We start from the raw sequence: 18,961 nt of genomic DNA, 5'->3' as shown, positions 1-18,961 counted from the left end.
ATAGCACAATTCTGTACTGTAGGAGAAACAACAGGAATGTGCCTTTTCTTAATTTGTCAGAACGTGAAGCACATTCAAATATTAATTTAAATTAGGCATAGCATCAGACTCTTTGAAGTTTAGCAGAGCAGGAAAGCATCACAATTTTATAGGCTGAATGTTTCTAACAGATGTTAGAATTTTTCTAGCTTTCTATAGAATTCTCTCTACTAAGAAGGTATTTGCATTGTCTCCCATAAAGAATGACAGTCTAGGATTTAGAGCTTGGTTTTGCTAACTTTAGCTTGGAGAATCATAGGCAGCATGCCCAGAATCACAGTACATGCCAGTACAGGTAATGAATTCCTCTGTGTGAGCATAAGTTCTCTTTGAGCAGTCACATGGATGTCACTCAACACCTTTACAATTTCTAAGACTCTGCCTTCTCCCCACCCCCATGGCAACAAAGGTGGAAATCCTTCTAGCTATTCCAAACTCAAGTTTTATTACATAGAAGTAAATTATGATGAGCACTTCTAACATAACCACTGATGAGAGAGATGTTTCTTAACTGAGTCTTTTCCCCCTGAAGGGGTGAACCAAATTCTATTTCTTTATGCTTACTTTTGAAAATTATTCCAGGACTGCTGAAGGCAGCAGAAAGACCACTTGCACTTGGGGAGCTCATACTTCCCCAATACTTAGATTTTCCATTTGACCAAAATCAACTCTCTGGTGGACCTCTAGTTAAGCAGCATAATTGGCTGATTGCAGATATTATAGCTGACACAAGTTTCCAGTAGGCATTAGGGACAGATTTTCACACTAAAACACTGTATGAGAAAAATCCATTCAAAAACAAACTTCATAATAGTAAGTTTTAAAGATGCTTAGAATTTTATAATGGAAATACACTCAAGATGTAAATGAAAAATAACAGAAAATATATTCTATTTTGTAAAAATAAATGTCTATTTATACCTGAGTGTACAACAAAGCATAAAAGTATACAAAAGGGCTCTTGATTAATGACTTTCTTTTTGCTTATTCATTGCTTATATGCTATCTATTTTCACTAATGAATATGGACTATAAATGTAACAACACAATATTAATGCTATCAAGAAAAACAGAGGAACTCATCCATTCAAATTAATTGTAAACATGAAGTATTTCTCCTTACATTATTGGACTGCCTTTAAAATGGATGCTTCTGCTCAGTAGGAGAGGGTTGTACAACAAATAACTTGATTTCTATTGTCTCAGTCTCTAGATGAAATTTTTTGAATAATGTTTTGAAGTAAAAATGAATCATTGAGTGTAGTGGATGAAACCATCTCTCTGCATGATAGTAGCACTGTAGCAAGAATTTGGTATGCTTCATTTCATGTAATCTGTATAGTTATGCTTTTCTTTGATATCATTTATTCTTGTTCTGCGGGTTAGGCATTGTTAAGTGAGATGTAAGCAACATTTTTAAGGTTATAAGACTAACAAGTGGTCAAAACTATGGCTCCAAATCATGACTATCTTGATCTTATTACTATGTTCCTTTATTTAACAAAAGTGTGCCTAGAGAAGGTTTATATATTTTGAAAGTATAAAAATAAAATAAACCGATTATAGTGGTTTAAAGAAAAAAGGTCCCCATAGGTTTATGTTTGAATACATGGTCCCCAGTTCATAGAACTTATTGGGAAGCTGTGGCCTTGTTGGAAGAGTCCTGTCATTGAGGTCAGGCTTTGTGGTTTCAAACCTTAATTCCTTTCCCAGTTAGCTCACTCTGTCTCATGCTTGTGTCTCAAAATGTATGCTATTGCTTTTGAAGTCAGGCTTGCTTCCCATGCTCCCTGCCTTGATGGTTATAGAGTATAACCTTCTGAAACTGTAAGCCCCAAATAAACTCTATGTTCTATGAGTTGCCTATCATGATGTACTAGAGTACATTATCTAAGAAACTAGTCATTATATACATCACATATATCATTAAATTTTGTCCTTTCCATAAGCCTATAAGGGTGTGGTGGCTCATGCTTGGTACCTCAGCAGTCAGAAATAGAGATGAAGAAATATTGCCATGAGCTTGTGTCTACAATATGCTACATAGTGAGTTAGACAAGAAAAAAAAGTTGAAAAGAGAGACTCTACAGTATTATCTTTCCTTTCGCTCTCTTTCTCAGTTTCTCTCTCTCTCTCTCTCTCTCTCTCTCTCTCTCTCTCTCTCTCTCTCACACACACACACACACACACACACATCAGCTGATTACACAGTGATAAGATGGCTTTATTAGTCTGCTTCTTCTATAAAACACCTGCACCTGAATTTTTCCGTAGGTATATACTGCTATGGCATGCCACTGTTCATACATCTTTAGTCTTTCTCCTGAATATTACAAGGAATCAATAAACCATTTAAAGTGTACCAGAATATCTGTATAGGTTTTCACAAATATCCATTTTTACATAAGAACTTTGAGCACCAGAAGAATTCAGTATCCAAGAAAAAGTTGTTCTGGGACCAATATTTCATTAGTATCAATGGGTAGCTGAATAAATAATTTTGATATGTTACTTACACATTTTATTGAACCCTCACATCAAATGAGGCATTTTTATTATTTCCATTTTATAGTTGGGGTAACTGGGGTCTAAGTATATCAAGTAACATGTCAAAAGTTATATTCTGGTTTGCTTTCCATTGCTAGAAAAAAAACATCATGATCAAAAACAACTTGGGGAGATGCGGTAGATTAAATAAAAATGTCCTTTATAGTCTCATATGTTTAAATTGTTTACTCACCAGGGAGTGGCTCTATTTGAAATGATAAGAAAAATTAGGGGTGGGGCCTCATGGCAGGAAGTGTGTCACAGGATAGTGGACTTTGAGGTTTCAAACACCTGTGCTAGGAGTAGTCTCTCTTTCTCTTCTTACATCTCAGCTGCTGCTCCAGATGCCTATCTACATGCCACCATGATCTCTGCCTTGAAAAACTATAAGCAAATCTGCAATGAAATGCTTTCTTTCATAAGAGCTGCCTTGGTCATGGCATCTCTTTACAGAAATTGAACATTGAAAAGGCAGGAAAGAAAGACTTATTGGATCTTACAGGTTGTAGTTCACTATTGAGTGAAGTTAGGGCTGGAACTCAGGTAGGATCATGAGTCAGAGACCACAGCGAGCCACTGCTTACTAGCTTACTTTTTATGTGTGTTCATTTGACCAGCTGGATTTTATATACAACCCAGGCCAACCTTCACAGAATTGTATTGTCTATCATGGTCCGGGCCATCCTACATCAATTGACAATCAAGAAAACACTTAATGGACATTTCCATAAGTCAATCTGATGGAACCATTTTTTCACATGAAATTACCTCTTCTGAAATGTGTCAAACTGAAACCAAAGATTAGCAATCACAAATTATAACACCAGTTAAGTGTATACTCATAAATAAATCTATAATTTTTATTGTAAAATCATGAATAAAATCATAGGTAGTGTAAATGGTGACTAAGTAAATAATGTCAGATGGGGCTAAAATCTTTTCTCTGTATGTAATGGCTGTGTGATGCTGAGAAATTTGTGAAATTTGTTTACCATCTCTGAGCCTTTTGTCTTTTCTATGAAATGAAGAAGATGGATTTTAACATGTTGTCATAGGTAAAGGTCTGAGAATAATGCCTGATAATAATAAAAACCACATTGCAGTACATCATGCTGAAATGTGATAAGCCAAGCACAAAGAGACATCTATATATTCTCACTCATATATGGAAACTATAAAGCAAGTTTATTTCATAGAAATAAAAGTATGATAGCTGTCATTGGCTAGTTAGAAAAGAGTAAGGGGTGAGAGTAGGTCCCACAGTTGTATATAAGGATAAGTTAGAATACTCTGCAATCCAATAGGTTGATTTCAGTTTACATCAGTTAATATATATTACCAACATGACTGCCTAAACATGAGCTGAACAAGGGATATGAACATGTCATAATAAATGAGAAAAGCCCATGACCTCAATCCCATGAAAAATTACAGGTAATTAAGAAATGCTGAGATCAGGAGAAATAATCTCTCCCAGGATAGACCACACCAATTGGTTATCCAATGCCAAAGGGTCAGCCCTGAAAACATACACGCAAGTACTGTTGAACAAGATATTGTTATATTCAGGAATATATATATATATATATATATATATATATATATATATATATATATATGTATATCCATGCAATAAAAATGAAAAGTAAGGCCATAAATTTTAAGTAGAAGAGGAAGAGGCATATGGGAGACTTTGGGGTGAGGAAATAGAAGAGTGCATGTGGCTCCTAGGGTTTTACCCAAGTTAAACTGGTGAACGTCAGGCTTAGAAACAAGGTGGATTATGATAGAAGAAGACACTGGCCATCAACCTCCAGCTTGTGCATGCTCATTCACATGCATATGCATTTATACACACACTATACACAAAATTAAAAACTAAACAATAAAATAAAACAAATTTGCATATGAAACTGAAACAGAGCAAAACATGTTCAAATAAAAATTAAAAACATCAAAAGCAATAACAAATACAGAGTTTTATAATTTCAGATTACAACAAATTCTTCTGCCTCAAATAATTCACTTCCTTCTAAGCAAAATGTTTAACAAATAAACACCTCTTCCCAGCTGTGTCAAACTGAAACCAAAGATTAGCTGTCACAAATTATATCACCAATTAAATGATGTAGTCAGAAATCAATCTCTATAATTTTTTTTTACAAAATCATGAATAAAATCAGAGGCAGTATGGACAGTAGTGAATACAACCATACTTTATTCTTACAAAACACTCTGAGTCTTTGATTATCTTTAATTCCTTCACTTCCTCTCATTCTATAATCTGAGAAGTGAGTATATATTTTTAAGAAATGGTAAAGAAAACTGAACAATTTTGAAAAGTTAATCCAAAGTAAGTAGTATTGATTCATTTCAAAATCAAGAAGCCCATTTGAACTTTTGCCATAAAGTTTACCAAAGAACAATAGTTGCCCACCCTTAATTTTACCCATAATTATAACTTGTCATTTGTGAGACTTACAAGGTAATAGCTTTGGATTGTAATTATTAACCTGTATAGGACAAGCAAGTAAAGTCAGAAGTTGTTATATCCAGTAGTATTGAATAGTAATGAAAGGATATTATAAGTTACAAATGTAAAGAACTTCTGAAATTTCAATTTATTCATTTGGTTAAATCTAAAAGTAACCACATTCATAATGGATTTTGCATATTAGGGATAGTCTAATTTTGTTCAACATTCCCCTCTAAACAAAATACACTTAATCAATCTTTGGCCTCCTTAGCAATTCTCTAGTGAATTTAGATAAATTTAATATATTGGTTTCTTTTCTGTTAAAATACATTTCCTCCTGACCTCAGTCCCTGATTTTCACCTCTAGCTAACCAAACACAAAAGCTGTGTAAACATATTTCTTTTAGTTTAAAAAGTAGTGTTTGGCTTTTGTCACTAACAGCCTTTGTTTCAAGATGATTTTTTGTTTTGCAAATCATTGGACAATGTTAAAGGTTGGGGAAGCATGCCGCTTAGAAATCCAAGTATATTACAATTGGAATAAGACTGAGACTGCACACAGCATAATTTCTGCAGGGTTAATCTAGATCACTTACTGCATCTAAGCAGCATGGTCAGTGCTTGCAGCAGAGTTGAGATATATTTATAATTTATGTAGATCTATGCAAATGAGTATGTGATAGTTGTGCCAAGCATATCAAATGAAATGCTTCAAAGGTTAGAATGTGCTTCGAGAGAGCATCTAGCTCACCTCCTCGGTCTTGCTGGGATTACAGCAAAATTATCTCACAAAGCTAAAGAGACATATTTTAAAAAATCTATTAAGAGAAGCCCCAGACACTTGGTGATACATTCTAACCTTATTTCTTATGCAAATGGCTCAGGCCTAATGGAGACAAGGTTACCATAGTAAATAATTCTCATTTCCATCACTTTGTGAAGTGAATGCGACAACAAATCCACCAATTAGAGTTGTCCAGCTGTTAACCATTACATGCATATTTAATATGTAAAACATTCTAAAACAAAACGATCTATAGCAATCATGTGGGTTATGCTGGAGTTGTCTATATTTATAATGTTTAACAATATATTCTTTGTCTCAGGAAATGGTATTGGATTTATAACTAGAATTGTATCCCTATTTATTCTTGCAACACAATACAGATCTCCCTAGAAGGAAACAGTTCATATCAACCCACATCTTGATTCATTGTAAAAGAGAATTTGAAAGACATTTCCCTTAATGTATCTACAAACATTAACAGCTACTCTAACAGCCATGAAGAAAGGGGCTTGCTCCTGAATCAACACAACCAATATCACTGCCAAAGCATGATTTATGGTCACCATTGATTCAGTGTATGCAAGTGGGACTAACATTCCCTATGGCTCTGGGGCAATAGTCAACTTCTTCACTGATCATGTTTCTTCTTGCCAATGCAGTTTATAAGCCTCAATAACTCCATAAAAGCTTTTGAAGTATTTGGTCCTAGGTCCTATTGTACCAGATATCTTTCAGCTTGAATTTGATCTTTATTAGGCAGAGCAATAAATTTTACCCTTAAACTGGCAGACAGAGGTTTTCATCTCCCAGAAATCCTTTTGTTAATCTAAGATACATTAGGTTCTTTTCTGGCATGAGAGCTTCACAACATCATCTGTTGTCTCAATACAAGTCACTGTTTCATACATGCTGTAGCAGAGATTTGTGAAAGGCCAGATTTCAAATGCTCTCCATTTCATGTTCTTAGATTGAGCCTGGTAGTCTTAAATCCGCATAAGGGCTATAGCTATCACTTGATCTTGGACTGATATTATATTGTTCTAGTGGGTGTCTGCTCTCTGTGACACAGGTTTTTAATTTGGTTACATATGAAAAATTCCAAGAAATAATGACAATATGTATTTCTAGTTCATAACTAAGACCAGTTATTATGATATACATGGATAGCTATTGACATTTGGTGACTACAAGGCAAGAGAGAGGCAATTTTCTTCAGAGATGACGCTCTTGTCAGGTTTCATATTCTCCAATGGGTGACTTTACACCAATGTGTATATAGTAACAATAAATAAACCCAGTGTTTTTTTTTTTTTAAAAGAGTACATGGATTCAGGGTATATGGTAAGGGTAGGAGAGGAAGTGTCTGTGGGTATATTTTATCAAAACAAGCATATGCATGTTTGACATTATTAAACAACAAATAATTTTAAAATGTTTATTTGTGTATCTGTGTGTCTATATTTGCATGTGCACACATGCAAGCAGTAAAGCACCAGGAACATGGAGGTCAGAGAACAACTTGAGAAAGTCGGTTCTCTTCTTCCAACATGTGGGTCCCAGGGCCCAAACCCAGATTGTCGGACTTGCAGGCAGGAACATTTACCTGATGAGCTATGTCTACCCCAGAATCTGCATTTTAAAATATAACTGGGCTAGATTTCTACAGCTCCACATATCTTTAGAAAATATGATCATTTTTGTAATCTGAAGGAAGTAATTTGCTGTATTAGATTAACTGTATATAGAAAAATCTATGAGAGCTTGACTCCTTTACATAAAATGACAATTTTCTGACTCAAAAACTCTTCCTCACATACTTTGAATCATATCTAAATTGGTTCTAACACAAAGCAGTGAAAATATTATGGAAATAATGATTATGTACTCCATTTTCAATCAGGATTGTCTAAGCTATTTCTGTTTGTAAGTGAATTTTAAGATTTTTTTCCTATTTATTTAAAATGGCCTTGAGCAACCTTATTTATAATAGCCAGAAGCTGGAAAGAACCCAGATGTCCCTCAGTGGAGGAATGGATACAGAAACTGTGGTATATTTACACAATGGAATTCTATTCAGCAATTAAAAACAATGAATTCATGAAATTCTTAGGCAAATGTTTGGAACTGGAAAATATCATCCTAAGTGAGGTAACCTAATCACAAAAGAATACACATGGAATGCAATCACTGGTAAGTGGATATTAGCCCAGAAGCTCTGAACACCCAAGACACAATTCACATAACAAATGATTCCCAAGAAGAAGGAAGGAGAGGGCCCTGGTCCTGAAAAGGCTTGATGCAGCAATGTAGGGGATTACCAGGACAGAGAAATGGGAGGGGACTGATTGGGGAATGGGCAGAAGGAAGAGGGCTTATGGGACTTATGGGGAGGGAGGAACCTGGAAAGGGGAAATCATTTGGAGTGTAAATGAAGAATATAGAAAAGAATGGCCTTGAAATTTTTATGAGGATTTCATTTATTCTTCAGATTGCTCCTGGTAAAATGCATTTTCACAATATTGATTCTTCTAGTCCATGATATTTGTATGACTTTCCATCTTCTATTACTGTCTTCAGTTTCTCTCTTTCGTGTTTTAAAGTTTTCATTATAGAGCTCGTTTACATCTTTGGTTAGATATACTCCAAGGTAATTTTTGAGGCAACTTCAAATGGGATTATTCATTCCTTAGCTGAATCATTACTGGCATATAAAAAGGTTACTAATTTGGGTATGCTTATTGTATATACTTTGACTTTGCTGAAATTATTTATGAATTTTAAGATTTTTCTATTGGAGTTTTTACATGTTCTTATCTTATTATTATATAATCTTCAAATAGAGATGTTTTGACCTCTTTCGGTCATATTATATATATATATATATATATATATATATATATATATATATATATATATATATATATATCTTTTATTTGCTTTTCATGTCTTATCCCTCTGGTAAAGTCTCCCAGGACTATATTGACCACAAATATAGAAAGACTTATTTTGTCTCCCTGATTTCATTTGCAGTATTTTCAGTCTTTTTCCCATGTAATATATCACTGGCAATACGTTTGTCATAGATAAACTTTATTGTGTTGAAATGTCCTCATTTAAATCTGAGTTTCTTCAGAAATTTTTTATTATGAAGGGTTGTTGTATTTTGTCCAAAGCCTTTTCTGTGGCAATTGAAATGGTTATGTGATTTCTGTTCTTTGAGTACATTTATATATTATATTTCATTTTCATAATTTGAATCATGACTGTATTGTTTTATTGTTGACTTTATTATAAAAAAAGCCAACTTAATTCTTCTGAGTGACCTGTTTGATCTTTTCTTTTTAAATTTGGTTTTCAAGTATTTTGCAGGTGTATCATTGAGACTGGCCTATAATTTCTGTTGTATTTTTATATGGTTTTGATATCAAGATAATGATCATTTTATAGAAAGAATTTGAAATGTCCTTTCCTTTCCAGTTCTATGGAATAGTTTGAGATGTGTTAGTGTTAGTTTTTCTGGTAATGTCTGGTAGAGTTCAGCATTGAATCTGTTCAGACCTAGATGTTTTATTTAATTGAGGAAGATATTGTCTTATATTATTATTTAAATTTTAATGGTTGTTATAGATATGTTTTTATATTGATCTCATCTTTGATTAATTTTTGTAGGTCATAGGAAGGCATCTGGAGACTCACTTATTTTAGGTTTTTTAGTTTAGTGAAACATGATTTAAAGGTATGTTCAAGTGAGTATCTGAATATCATTACTATCTCCCATTGTCACAAGTGTGCCATATAGAAACATAGGTAAACATATTTGAGTCTTTCTACAACATCAGAATTTATTGAATTGCAATGAATTCTCAAAATGCTATAGTTTCAAACATGGCAACTTGTCCCATTATCCTAGCTACCTTGGATTATGGCCCTGTTAAGTGTAGGCTATATTATTTTAATTTTAGTTGTAATTGATTTTCCTTTCAGATATCACAGAATACACAATAAATCTCTCTCTTTTTCTGTCCCTCTCATGTATGTTCCCATGTGCTCATGCACTTATATGTGCTTGATATTCTATAGAATGTACAAGTTAAAGAGGCTAAGGCAGAATTCGAGAGGTTTTAGAAGTGGGCTGATAGAGATGTAAACTATACATACACATACATATATGTGTGAGTATGAATATATGAATCATAAGGAACCTAATGCAGCTGCAGGGGTCAGGCTGCAAGAGAGTCAGAATTGAGAGCAAAGATAGCCATCTGCAAAGTCGAAGGGCTAGGAACAGGTCTGGAGTAGAAATGGCATCTCCATGTCCAAACTGTCTAGCAGGTAGAAGACAAGCAAGTGGTAACTGAGTAGGATAGATAAAGAGCAGGAATGTATGTTTAAGGAAAAATGAAACAAGCACAAAGAATATATAGTGGTGAATGTTGTTATACTTTTAAAACAACAACAGTAGACAATGAGTTGAGTTGAATCCCCAGAGACAATAAAGAATTAATTGCTTTATAGACACACTGAATCTTAGATGTCAAGTCAGTTTAACTGTGCCATCACAATCCTAGGTATATACCACTTTACAGGGTATAGGTGAGAAAGTTATATCCTTTTATCAGTCTGGCATGTCTACTGAATTCCTAGGACCGATTTTCATCATATGATTTCAATATGCCCAAGTACTGCTACAGCCTCAATTCATCCCAATAAATTTATAGGGTGACACTCCTCTTTCTACTCCCAGAAATAATTTGTTTACCAGCCTGTGTGTGGTGCTCTTTGGAGAGCCACCTAAGAATATAATCATCCTCTGCCCTTAAAAATAGAGTCAAAAGCTGATTATAAAAAATGGAGTTTGTCCTACTGTCAGCATGAGTTGCTTAGGGATTTCCACAAGACCTCCAAGGCAATGCATAGCTTGGAAGATCACTGTTCTACAAATTATGGAATAACGTAGAGTGGGGCATATATCAATAATGCTGCCTCCCTGTGGATTCCTCATTTTCCTAATATGAGTGATCTCTTGTTTTATTAATTAATTTCTTAACTTAATATCCCAATATCAGCCCCTCCACCTTTACCCTACCACACATATTCTCCCCCAGTCTCCCTCCCATTCTCCTCTGAGAAGGGGGAGGCCCCCCACATATGTCAAGTCACTGAAGGACTAGGCACATCCTCTCCCACTGAGACCCAACAAGGCAGCTTAGCAAGGGGAAAGGATCAATTGATTTTAGAATAATGTCTAGAAAAATTTGATGTTGTATGACATTTATCCTCTGGGCATTAACAAGATTTCATCTTGCACTTTTTTTTCAATGCACATAGCAACTAGAATACCAAAATACAGTGTTTTGTGGAATGGTAACTGAGTGATTAACATTCATTTGTAGATTGAAGAAGATAGAAATAAGGGTAGCCTACTCTTGAGGTTCCAGATATTGTTTTTGTGCTCCCTCGATTAGCTACTAGTGATGCAGGACTAGTGGGGCAGGACTTTATAAGAAGTACAATGTTAGTTGAGAGACTATCATCAGTTTCCAGGAACTTGCCATTCAGATTATAGTGTGTGGGTGCTTTGCAGTGATAAATATATTTGGGGGTCATCAAACTCTTGTAAGCAGCCCCTTATCAGTATTTTGTAGGAAACAACAATAAACTAATTTGTCTCATCTAGTTGGACATAATGAGAATATGTTTTGGTCTGACATAGTGAACATCTATGTTTAATAGACATTTGTGTTTGCGTGTTTCCCCAGAAAACCTTAATGCAACATTAGAAGGATGGGTATTCTGCATTGTGGAGTGAATATTCTGCAGATATATTATAAGTCCAATTAATCTGTGATGTCATTTAATTCAGATGTTTATTTTCTGACTGGATGTCCTACTAATTAGTGAGAGTGCAATAGTGAAGTCACCAACTCTTGTTATGTTAAGATTAATCTAATCTTAGCATCTAGTAATATTTGATTTATGAAATCTGGTACAAATAGGTTTGGTGTGTATATGGACAGAGTTGTAAAGTCTTTTGGATGCATTATTTATTCAAATATGAAATGTCCTTTTTTGCCTCTTCTGACTAATTTTGAGCCAAAGTTTATGTGGTTAGTTTTCCAATTAAAGAAATTCAGGAGACTATGGGTCAACAGACAGAAGCCAATAAAGAGGAAATGCAAAAATCACTTAAAGAAATGCAGGAGAAATTGAGTCAACAGGAAGAAGTCATGAAAGGGGAAACATAAAAATACATTAAAGAAATACAAGAAAATACAAACAAGTGAAGGAACTGAGCAAAAACCATCCAGGATCTAAAAACAGAAGTAGAAACAACTAAGAAATCACAAAGGGAGACAACTTTGGAGATAGAAAACCTTGGGAAGAAACCGGGGGTCATAGATGCAAATATCAAAAACAGAATACAAGAGATAGAAGAAAGAATCTCAGATGCAGAAGATACCATAGAAACCATCGACTCAACAGTGTAAGAAAATGCAAAAAGCCAAAAGCTTGTAAGTCAAAACACCTAGAAAATCCAGGACACAATTAGAACACCAAACCTAAGGATTATAGGTATAGATGAGAGTGAAGATTTACAACTTAAAGGGCCAGCAAATATCTTCAACAAAATTATGGAAGAAAACTTCCCTAACCTAAAGAGAGAGCCCATGAACATACAAGAAGCCTACAGAACCCCAAACAGACTGGACCAGAACAGAAATACCTCCCATCACATAATAATCAAAACCTCAAATGTACTAAACAAAAAAAGATAATTAAAAGCAGTAAGAGAAAAAGGCCAAGTAACATATAAAGGAAGACCAATTAGAATTACACCAGACTTCTCACCAGAAACCATGAAAGCTAGAAGATCCAGGGCAGACCACATGCAGACTCTAAGAGAACACAAATGCCAGCCAAGATTACTATACCCAGCAAAACTCTCAATCACCATAGATGGAGAAAACAAGATATTCCATGACAAAACCAAATTTACACAATATCTTTTCACAAACACAGCCCTACAAAGGATAATAGGTGAAAAACACCAATACAAGGAGGGAAACTACACCCTGGAAAAAGCAAGATAGTAACCTTCTTTCATCAAACCCAAAAGAAGATAATCACTCAAATATGAAATTAACATAAAAAATAACAGTAAGTAATAATCCCTACTCCTTTATATCTCTTAACATCAATGGACTCAATTCCCCAATAAAAAGACATAGACTAACAGACTAGATACATAAACAGGACCCTACATTTTGCTGCTTACAGGAAACACACCTCAGTGTCAAAGAGAAACACTACCTCAGAGTAAAAGTCTGGAAAACAATTTTACAAGGAAATGTAAATGTCTTAGGAAACAAGCCGGAGTAGCCATTCTAATATCAGATAAAATTGACTTTCAACTTAAACTCATCAAAAGAGACTCTGAGGGACACTTCATACTGGTCAAAGGAAAAATCCACCAAGAAGAACTCTCCATTTTGAACATCTATGCTCCAAATGCAAGGGCACCCTCATTCATAAAAGAAACTTTACTAAAGCTCAAAGCACACATTGCACCTAACACAATAATTGTGGGTGACTTCAACAGTCCATTCTCCTCAATGGACCGATCAGAAAAACAGAAACTAAACAGGGAGACAATGAAACTAATAGAAGGATTGGACCAATTGGATTTAGCAGATATATATAGAACATTTCATTTTAAAGCAAAAGAATATACATTTTTCTCAGCACCTCACGGTACCTTCTCCAAAACTGACCATATAATTGGTCACAAGACAGACCTCAACAAATATAAGATCCAAATAATCCCATGCCTCCTATCAGATCACTATCGAATAAGAGTGGTCTTCAATAGCAACAAAAACATCAGAAAGCCCACATACACATGGAGGCTGAATGACACTGTACTCAATGATATCTTGGCCAAAGAAGAAATAAAGAAAGAAATCAAAGACCTTTTAGAATTTAATGAGAATGAAGACACAACATACCCAAATTTATGGGACACAATGAAAGCAGTGCAAAGAGAAAAACTCATAGCCCTGAGTGCCTCCAAAAAGAAACTGGAGAGAGCATACACTAGCAGCTTAACAGCACACCTGAAAGCCCTGGAGCAAAAAGAAACCAATTCACCCAGGAGGAGTAGAAGACAGGAAATCATCAAACTCAGGGCTGAAATCAATCAAGTGGAAACAAAGAGAACCATACAAAGAATCAACAAATCCAGGAGCTGGTTCTTTGAGAAAATCAACAAGATAGATAAACCCTTAGCCAGACTGACCAAAGGACACAAGAGACAGTATCCAAATTAACAAAATTAGAAATGAAAAGGGAGATATAACAACAGAAACTGATGAAATTAAAAATATCATCAGATCCTACTACAAAAGTCTATATACTAACACAACTGGAAAATCTGGAGGAAATGGACAATTTCCTAGATAGATACCAAATACCAAAATTAAATCAGGATCAAATAGATCAACTAAACTCTTCCATAACCTCTAAAGAAATAAAAGGAGTCATAGAAAGTCTTCCAACCAAAAAAAAAAAAAAAAAAGCATAGGACCAGATGGTTTTAGTGCAGAATTCTATCAGACCTTCAAAGAAGACCTAACACCAATACTCTAAAAATTATTCCACAAAATAGAAACAGAAGGAACACTATCCAACTCGTTCTACAAAGCCTGGGAATCTTGCCTGGCTATAGGAAGTGTCCACTTCAGGATCCATATCACTGCTAGAAGTTTCAGCAAGTCACCCCCATAGGCACCCTGGGTCCACAACATGTTCTGGCCTCTGACAAGTCTTAGAGATGCCCTGTTTTGCCCATTCATTATTGAGTTCCATTCTCTTTCCTCTCTTCTCCCTGCACCTAATCTCCCACCCCATTCCAATCCCTTCTTTCTACCCACTTTCCTCGCTCCATCCACCTCTGATACTTATTTAACCATCTTCCCTTGGGCCATCTGTTATTTGGGTTCTTTGGGTCTGTGAATTATGGCATGATTATACAGTACTTTATGGCTAAAATCCACTTATAAGCGAGTACATAGCATGAATGTCCTTTTGGGTCTGGGTTAACTCACTCAGGATATTTTCTAGTTCCATTAATTTGCCCACAACATTCATTATGTCCTGGTTATTAATAGCTGAGTATAATTGAACCATATTTCCTTTATCCATTCTTCAGTTGAGGGTTTTCTAGGTTGTTTCCAGTTACTGGCTATTATGAATAAAGCTACTATGAACATAATTGAGCAAGTATCCTTGTAGTATGGGGGAGCATCTTTTGGGTATATGCCCAAGAGTGGTATAACTGGGTCTTGAGTTAGAAATTTCCCTAATTATATGAGAAAATTGATTTCCAGAGTGTTTGTATATGTTTGCACTCCTGGGAACAATGTAGGAATGTTCACCTTGCTCCATATCCTCTCCAGCATGAGCTATCCCTTGAGATGATGATGATTGATTACTATTATTACTATTTCTATTTCTATTATTATTATTATTATTCATTTAATCTTTTTTACAGTTCAGATTTTATCCCCTTTCACTCTTCCACATCCCATACCTCCTTCCCCCATCTCCAAGAGGATGTCCCCACATCTCTACCCACCAAACCTCCCCACTCCCTGGTACCTTGAGGGACCAGTCTCTTGAGGGTTAGGTGCATTGCCATGGTGGCCCAGTGAAAGTCTGTAAACATGATATTTTACAGACAGAGGCGAAAGAAAAAATGTCTCCTGGGAATAATGGACCTCCCCGTATATTTAGAAGCAGATAAATCTCACTTGGCAATTTCTTAAACTCTCCTATTTGCTTATAGCTGAGACATGGCCTAACCAAGCAAATATAGATATGTTAGAATCTATCTTATAACAAAAAAATTCTGCTTTGCTTCAACCATTTATGTTATTATGGTAAAAAATGTATTCCAGAAATTCCAGTCACAGGTTCTAGTCTACTACCTTTCAGGGCAGATAGTTTCCAAACAATAGCCCAGACTAAGGATATTTACATCTGAAAAATCTTATGAGGTCCCTGCTTACAGATGAGTATTGGGCAAGGTAGAAAGAATTTACATTTGAGTTGGTCCCTTCCCCCACAAGTTAATCTAGTTCCACCTTTAACTCTTGATTTTGCTTGCAGACAGGCTATCTCAGGCCCACCTGAATAGCAAGGGAAGCTTTATGAGGAATTGGCCTTTTGTGTTACAGGCCTCACGCAGGGAGCCCTTAAGGAAAACAACTTTTCTTGCAGGGAGCCCTTAAGGAAAACAACTTTTCTTAGCTTATCCAGGTGTGATTCAGGGATTCAGGATACAGTTTATACTTACTAACTCAGAGAGACTAAATTGAGTCACAGAGAGAGAGAGAGAGAGAGAGAGAGAGAGAGAGAGAGAGAGAGACAGAGACAAGAGAGAATGTCAGAGAGACAGACAGAGAGACAGTAGATACTTTTGATTTACAGAGAAAGACAACAGATTCTCTCTACCGGAGAGAGAGTCACTTGGAGGAGGAATGAGTTAGTTAATTCATCAAGCTACAGCCAGTTAGCTTTACCAGGCTAGAGGCTAGAGACTGCTAGCTGATCGCCCAGGGCCTATGATGGCCCTGGGCTCTGGCCTATGATGGCCCTGGGCTCTGGGCCTACGATGGCCCCAAGCATGGCACAGAGAAGAATGCAACCAGCTGACTAGGCAAAAGGACTCTTAAAAGACAGCAGGAGCCAGGCAGCTTCTCAAGTTGTACAGTGTTGCCATTTTTGCCAGGAGGCTAAGCATGAGAACCGTCCTTCTTCAGCTCCCAAGCTGGCAGGACATCGAGACCAAGATGAAGAAGGAGTTTAGCCACATGGGCCCTGGACTTTGGTTAAACACCCTGTATTGCCCGAGAAAGCCTCCCTAACCCTTTACAGATGTATGTGATGCTTAATTCGAGATGTTAACTTGACTAGACTTTGAGAGATACCCGAGAAATACACCCAGATTTTAAACCACCTCTGTGGTCATGTCAGTTTGTCATGTTTCCACCAGACCTGTGTCTTCCTGGGCCAAGGAACCCTGGTTTACCCCCCCCCCGCCCGCCCCCGCCCCCCGCGGCAGACCCCCACGTAGTCGGTAACAGTGCATCTTCTCTAACTGAGTCCAGATCCAGAAGTCTTCTGTTGTATATGTGTTGGGGGCCTCCTATCAACTGGTGTATGCTGCCTACTTGGTAATTCAGTGTCTGAGAAATCCCCCAGGGTCCTGGTTAGTTGCTGGTCTTCCTCTAGGGTTGCCCTCCTCCTCATCTTCTTCCAGCCTTTCCTTAATTCAACCACAGGGTTCCCCATTTTCTGTTCATTGGTTGGGTATTTAAGTATCTATGTCTTTGCAGTCAGCTGCTTGCTGGGCCTCACTGAGGGCAACCACACTAGGCTCCTGTCTGTAAGTATAACTTATCATCAGTAATAGTGTCAGGCCTTAAAGCCTCCCCTTGAGATGAATCCCACTTTGGACCTGTCACTGGACCTTCTTTTCCTCAGGCTTTTCTCTATTTCTGTCCCTGTAGTTCTGTCAGACAGGAACAATTCTGGGTCAGAAGTTTTGACTGTGGAATGGCAACCCCTATCCCTCTTCTTGATGCCCTGTCCTTATACTGGAGGTGAACTCCAGTTGGGCATTTCATCTAAGGTCCCTTCTGAGAGTCTCTCACCTCCCAGGTCTCTGGTATCTTCTGGAGGGTACCCCCCATCTCCAACCTACTGAGGTTGCCTGTTTCCATTCTCCCTTACCACCCGCTTGAATTTTTTATCTTGGTCATTCTGATGGATATGAGGTAGAATCTCAGAGTTGTTTTGATTTGCATTTCCCTGGTGACTGAGGACAATAACATTTATTTAAGTGCTTCTGAGCCATTAGAGATTCCTTTGTTGAGAATTCTGTTTTGCTCAGTACCTCATTCTTTAATTGTGTTATTTAGATTGTTGGTATCTAACTTCTTGAGTTCTTTATGTATTATCCCTCTGTCAAATGATGAGTTGGTCAAGATGTTTTCCCAATTTTAGGCAATCATTTTGTACTATTGTTGTACCTTTTGCCTTACAGAAGCTTTTCAGTTTCAAGAGGTCTCATTTATCAATTATTGATCTCGAGACTGGGCCATTGGTGTAGGGTTCTGGAACTTGTTTCCAATGAGTTCAAGGTTATTCCCCATTTTCTGTTCTAATAGATTTAGTGTATCTGGTTTCATGTTGAGGTTTTTGATACACTTAACTTGAGTTTTGTGCAGGGTGATAAATATAGATATATTTGCATTCTTCTACATGCAGAGATCCAGTTAGTATAGCACTATTTCTTGAAGATGCTTTCTTTTTTTCATTGTATGGTTTTGGCTCCTTTATCAAATATGAAATGTTCATATGAATGTGGGTTTATTTCAGGGGCTTTAAATAGAATGCATTAATCATCCACTTGGTTCCTATATGGATATCATGTAGTATTTTATTACTATTGTTCTGTAGTACAGCTTGAGGTTGGGGATGGTGATACCTTCAGAAGTTCTGTTCCGTTTATTTATTTATTTATAGATGTATTTGTTTATTTATTTATTTTCTACATTCTTTGTTTACATGCCAAATGATTTCCCCTTTCCTGGTTCCACCCTTCCCATATGTCCCATAAGCCCTCTACCCTCCACCTGTTCCCCAATCAACCCCCCTTCCACTCCTCTGTCCTGGTAATCCCCTACATTGCTACATCAAGCCTTTCCAGGACCAGGGCCCTCTCCATTCTTCTTCTTGGGAATGATTTGATATGTGAGTTGTGTCTTGGGTATTCAGAGCTTCTGGGCTTATCAGTGACTGCATTCCATGTGTGTTCTTTTGTGATTGGGTTACCTCACTTAGGATGATATTTTCCTTCTGACCATTTGCCTAAGAATTTCATGAATTCATTGTTTTTAATTGCTGAGTAGTATACCATTGAATAAATAAACTACATTTTCTGTATCCATTCCTCCATTGAGGGACATCTGGGTTCTTTTCAGCTTCTGGCTATTATAAATAAGGCTGCTATGAACACAGTGGAGCATGTGTCCTTATTACATGCTGGG

This window comes from Apodemus sylvaticus, chromosome X, assembly GCF_947179515.1.
Source record: "Apodemus sylvaticus chromosome X, mApoSyl1.1, whole genome shotgun sequence".
Classification (NCBI taxonomy): Eukaryota; Metazoa; Chordata; class Mammalia; order Rodentia; family Muridae; genus Apodemus; species Apodemus sylvaticus.
Note: the sequence above shows the minus strand (reverse complement) of the source record.